We start from the raw sequence: 5843 nt of genomic DNA, 5'->3' as shown, positions 1-5843 counted from the left end.
GGCAGGCCGTGCCCCACCCAGGCACTCTAAGGCCATGGGGTTCATCTTGTCCACCCCCTGCCCGAGGCAGGCACCCAGGAAGTGAGAGGCGGGGCAGGAATGAGGCACAACCTGTTGGGCCCGTCACCTCCCCGCCCCCCACCCTCATTCCAGTGCCCTGACAGGGCCCCCCCACGCTGCAGCCCCACCCCCGCCGCCCTGGACGCCTGGGTCCTGACCCGCGGGTGGCCCGAGGGAGGGGACGTCGGATGGAGACTGTGTCTCGGGAACATCCTGTGGACTGCTGGCTGGACAGACGGAGGAGGGTCAGCCCCTCCCGGGGCAGGGCAGACATCGACTGGGGGCAGAGTAAACATGGCCCAGGGTTACCAGACAGGGGGCGGGTGGGGGGCTGTAGGGATGTACACAGACACAGTCACCCCGAGAGAGCCAGTCCAGACACACAAACCCCTGTCACCTTGGCCACAGAGAGACTGCCAGCCAGGGACACACAGACAGGGTCAGACATACAGCTGGGCAAGATGATCCAGCAATGACTGTCACACACGGACACAGTGACAGACGAGACCCTCAAGCAAGAGACGCACACCGTCAAACACGTGAACGCATCCACAGGTCAAAAATATGCAGGCAGGCCATGTGTGGTGGGGATAAATCAATCCAGCACATAAGGGTGATTGACACACACAAAGACTGACATTCAGGTGAGAGGCACACAGCAAGGCAGACACAATGGTGTGTAACACACGTGGAAACAAACACGACAGGCTAGAAACACGGGCAAGACAGGCACAGAGTGAAGTATATGTGAGACAAGCAGGCAACACGTGCATGCTGATCGGAGAGACAATCACCTTTGGCTGCAGCACCCCGAGAGCCACACAAGAGAAGAATCCAGACACAGGCATGCACTGTCAGATTCTGACACGCAAGAGAAGGCAACACACACACACACACACACCCACACACACACACCCCAGATCCCCAACTCAGAAGACAGAGACAAGACGAGAGACAGACAAACCTAGGGACAGAGAAGATGTGTTCGCAGTGTGGCAGAGAGTCCCTGGCACCCTGGCCCACCACTGTTGCACACACATCAGAGATGCTCCTAGGGACACCAAGCCGAAGCCTTAGAGGTACACACCGTCTCACCAGAAACACACACATGTGGAACCTGGCAACAGATTGGGCAGATTTGGGCAGACAGACTGACACATTCACAGACGTGGTCTGGCCAGACAGTCACACCCAGTGCAGAGAGGCACAGACAGGCCACAGTGGGACATTCATAAACACATCGGCACAGAGAGACTCTGACAAAACCTGCTTGCACACACACATGCGCACACATACATATGGAGATCGGTAACAGACAAGATACAGATCAGCGATGGAACACACACATGGAAACAAGCCACAGACCTCACACACAGAGACCACACACGCACCAACCAAACACAAACCAACCACAGACCTCTTTTTCACACATACACACACACACATGCACATTACAGATCGTATACACACATACCAGCCATAGACGTCTTTTTCACAGACACACACACACACACACCAGTTACAGGTCATATACACACATATATACAGACCAGCCACAGACCTCTTTTACACACACACACACACACACTATAGATTGTATACACACAGACCACACACACACACACACACACACTATAGATTGTATACACACAGACCAGCCACAGACCCCCCCCCCCCACACACACACACGGACACAGGTTAGCCATAGGAACTCTGAAGCAATCTACACTTACATACATCTAGGCTACGTGCAGCCCATCCCATAGAGTTCACAAACACACCGAGCAGAACAGAACTCTACACAGATAGGTCCCGCATAGACCTTTGCATCCAGGGCTGGGCACAGAAGCGGGCAGAGGGCTCTTCCTGTCTTTCAGGCCTGGGTGTGAAGGTTGGACCAGCACACACTCTCACACGCATCCTATAGGCCAGCCACATGTTTGCCCCCTGGACCTTGCCAAGGTTCTGTGGGGGCACTGGACACCCCAGTCTGTCTCTGCCCCACAGAGATCCTGGCACTTCCTCTCTCCAGACATCACCCCCACTTCCCTCCCTCTTTGCTTTTGCCACTTCCCCTAGGAGGCCTAGCTCAGCAGCCTCTGCTTCTGCTGGGCTGGGGGCCTGCTGTAAAGAGGTCACCCAGGGTCTTGGTGATGCCCAGGTCCCCCAAGGCTTCACCAGCAGTGGCAGGGACGGAAGCAGCTTCCTAGGAAACTCCCCTCATGCCCAACCATGTCAGCCTGGGAGAAAGAGAAAGAGGGAGACTCTCCTTCCTGCTTCCAAGAAAAACCAGCAGCTTCCTCTCCAGGAGAGGGGGCGAGGGACCCCCCAAACCACAGAGGTGGGAGAGGGAGGCTGCTGGTAGGCCAGGAGTTCCTCGGGGAGGGCTCCTGCTGGGCCTCAGATCCACACCCAGGGGCAGGGACACGGGAGGGAGCCTGGGTGCTATGTGCTGCGACTTGTGGGTTTTCGCCCTGGCCTGCCCACTGGCTGACTCACAGGCAGCCCCCGGCCCAGTTTCCTAGTGAGGGCCCCCACCGGTCAGTGGGGCCAGCAGGGAGGGGGGTCACCAGGCTATTTATAAGAAGGAGAAGTCCCTCGTGCCAAGACCAAAAGCCCCGAAGACACTTGTGGGTGGGGGTGGGTGAACTTCCTCCTTATCCTGTGCCCTAGGCCCCAGGCCCTGGGGCATTGGGGAAGCCTGTGCACGGGCTTCTTAGCTAGGTGCTAGTCTGGAGCCCAGGGCCTGGGCAGTACCCAGCTGCCAGTCTGGGCGCTCAGGCCAGGCGGGGGAGGGGGCTGTCCTCCCACCCTCCTCATGGGGCCGGCCTGGCGCCAGTGGGGCGGCTTGAGGGGGTGGTGCCCAGGCCACAAGGGTGACACTGGCAGAGGCCTGGAACCGGCTGTACCAGCTTGGCTGGGCTCCCGCCCTCCCTGTCTGGTCCAATCTCCACCCCCTGCTCAAACACCCATGCAGAGTGCTTGGAGGGACCCTACTCCCACATGCTGGCCTGTCCACAGAGACCCGTGCCCCTCTCTCTGTGCCTGACCACTTTTCTCCCCCAATTAAAGGAGACCCTCAGCGGGGTGCGGTGGCTCACACCTGTAATCCCAGCACTTTGGGAGGCCCAGGTGGGAGGATCCCTTGGGGCCAGGAGTTCCAGACTAGCCTAGGCAACAGAATGAGACACTGTCTCGATAAAATATATTAAAAAAAAACAACAACAACTTAGCCAGCTGTGTTGTGCTTGTAGTCCCAGTTACTCTGGAGGCTGAGGCAGGAGGATTGCTTTTGCCCAGGAGTTCAAGGCTGCAGTGAGCTATGATTCTGTAGCTGAACTCTAGCCTGAGCAACAGAGTGAGATGGTCTTGCTTTGTTGCCTAGGCTGGAGTCCAGTGTCAAGATCATGGCTCATGTGATCCTCCTGCCTCAGCCTTCATTCAGAGTAGCTAGGACTACAGGCACACCCCACTGACCCCAGCTAATTTTTACATTTTTTTGTAGAGATGGGGGTCTTGCTGTGTTCCCCAGGCTGCTCTTAAAAATTTCTGGGCTAAGGCTGGGCGAGGTGGATCATGCCTGTAATCCTAGCACTTTGGGAGGCTGAGGTGGGCGGATAACTTCAGGTCAGGAGTTCGACACCAGCTTGGCCAACATGGTGAAACTCCATCTCTACTAAAAATACAAAAAATTAGCTGGGCGTGGTGGCATGTGCCTGTAATCCCAGCTACTCTACTCAGGAGGCTGAGGCGGAAGAATCGCTTGAACCTGGGAGGTGGAGGTTGCAGTGAGCTGATACTGTGCCACTGCATTCCACCCTGGGCGACAGAGTGATATTCCTCCGTCTCAAAAAACAAAACAAACAAACAAAAACTCCTGGGCTCAAGTGATCCTCCAGCCTTGGCCTCCCAAAGTGCTGAGATTATAGACAAGAGCCACCGCGCTTGGCCAAAGTGACGTTCTCTTTAAAAAAAAAACAAAAAAAGGGCCGGGCGTGGTGGCTCACGCCTGTAATCTCAGCACTTTGGGAGGCTCAGGCCGGCAGATCACAAGATCAGGAGTTCGAGACCAGCCTGACCAATATGGTGAAACCCCCTCTGTATTAAAGATACAAAAATTAGCTGGGCATGGTGACATGCGCCTGTAATCCCAGCTACTCAGGAGGCTGAGGCAGGAGAATCGCTTGAACCCAGGAGGCGGAGGTTGCAGTGAGCCAAGATCACGCCATTGCACTCCAGCCTGGGTGACAGAGCAAGACTCTGTCTCAAAAAACAAACAAAACACCAAAAAAAAGAGACATTTCATGAGACGGCCTGCAGCTGGTACTGCATACATGCTTCTCTGGTTGTCATTATCCACAATATAGTGGCTAATGCTCTGAAGCTAGACAGCTTGGATTGTATCTCAACTCTAGCGCTTATAGCTGTTGGACACCAGACAAGTTCCTTAATCTCCTGTGCTTCAGTTTCTCATCTGTTAAATGGGGATACAAATAACATGCATTTTGCTGGATTGTTGGAAGCAGTCGATGACTTATTTGTTAACCACTTAGAAGGGTGCCTAGCCCACAGTAAGAGCCTTATAAGTGTTGGCTATTAAAATAATAATTATTATTTTCAACCTGTCCATCTTAAGTGTCTCTGAGTCTTACTGTCTGTCTGCATGACGCTAACCTTGAACCCATTTGTCTCTCTGGGCATCTCTCCCTGCCCTGACCCCCTGCCCCCATACACCCACTCTTACTTGCCCTCCTCCTGGGATGGACTCTCTCTGGAATGGCCTCACCTCTCTCTAGGACTCCCCTCTGGCATGGCCAGCCTCAGCCCTGGCCAGGGCTGAATTACCGTGGCCTCCTGGCTTGTGGGACCTGCAGGTTAAGCTTCCCAATTGCTGTCCTCTGGCCTGCCCTGCCCAACCCCCCAACGCTGCCCACTGTGCCCCCACAGGCCCAGCCAGATGTCAGCTGCAGTTATTAGCCTGGGCGGGAGACACAGGCCTGGCAGCGTGCCTGCCAGACTCACAGGCCTCCGGAATCTCCCTTGAGCCTAGGGCGGGGGAGGGGAGCCGTTCAAGCAAGGGGAAGAAGGGAGGGGGCATTTAGGGGTCACAGGGACCCTCCAAGGACGGGACGCCCCCAGCTTCTGCTGGGACCTTCCTCCAGCAGGGCCACTGCACTGCTGGACTTCCCCCTGCCCCCACATAGCTCAGTTTCTTTTTCGCATCTTTCGTTTTCCTTCTCTTTCCCACACTTGGTGAGATCTAGGCTGCCCCAGAAAGGCTGTTTAACCCCTATCCCTTAGCCTCTTTCTACCCTAAAGAAGAGACAGGCTCTCTTCATCCTCCAGAAGACAGAGGCCTGGGAAGCTGAGAGAGAGAGAGACTAGGCTTCTCACCTCTTGGTCTAGTGGGTTCACACACAAACTGCTCGGAAGTCCCACCTTAAGTCTAACTGGAAGCCTTACCATCTGCACCTCGCCGCAGCCCTTCCCGGGGAAGGGGCTCTGGGTTCCCTCATATTATCCCCTTAGATTTTCAGGTCTTCTCTGAATGGGGGAGGGAAGCTCTCAGATGAAGGAGCCACTCTAGGGAAGGAGGGGGGGGCTCCCTCTAGGTATTCTGGATGATGGATGGATAGGACCCGCAGACTCAAACGAGAGTGGGGCCCCTGACCCACATGAGTGGAGTGCGGGGTGTTGGGGAAGGAGCCCCAGACCTCCTGGCAGGAGGGAAGGGCACCCCACCCGAGGGAGGAGGCAGCCGCCGTTCCAGCCCGCCCAGGCGT

The sequence above is a fragment of the Colobus angolensis genome, unplaced genomic scaffold (genome assembly GCF_000951035.1).
Source record: "Colobus angolensis palliatus isolate OR3802 unplaced genomic scaffold, Cang.pa_1.0 Scaffold39, whole genome shotgun sequence".
NCBI classification, from domain to species: Eukaryota; Metazoa; Chordata; class Mammalia; order Primates; family Cercopithecidae; genus Colobus; species Colobus angolensis.
This window is presented reverse-complemented; position numbering follows the sequence as displayed.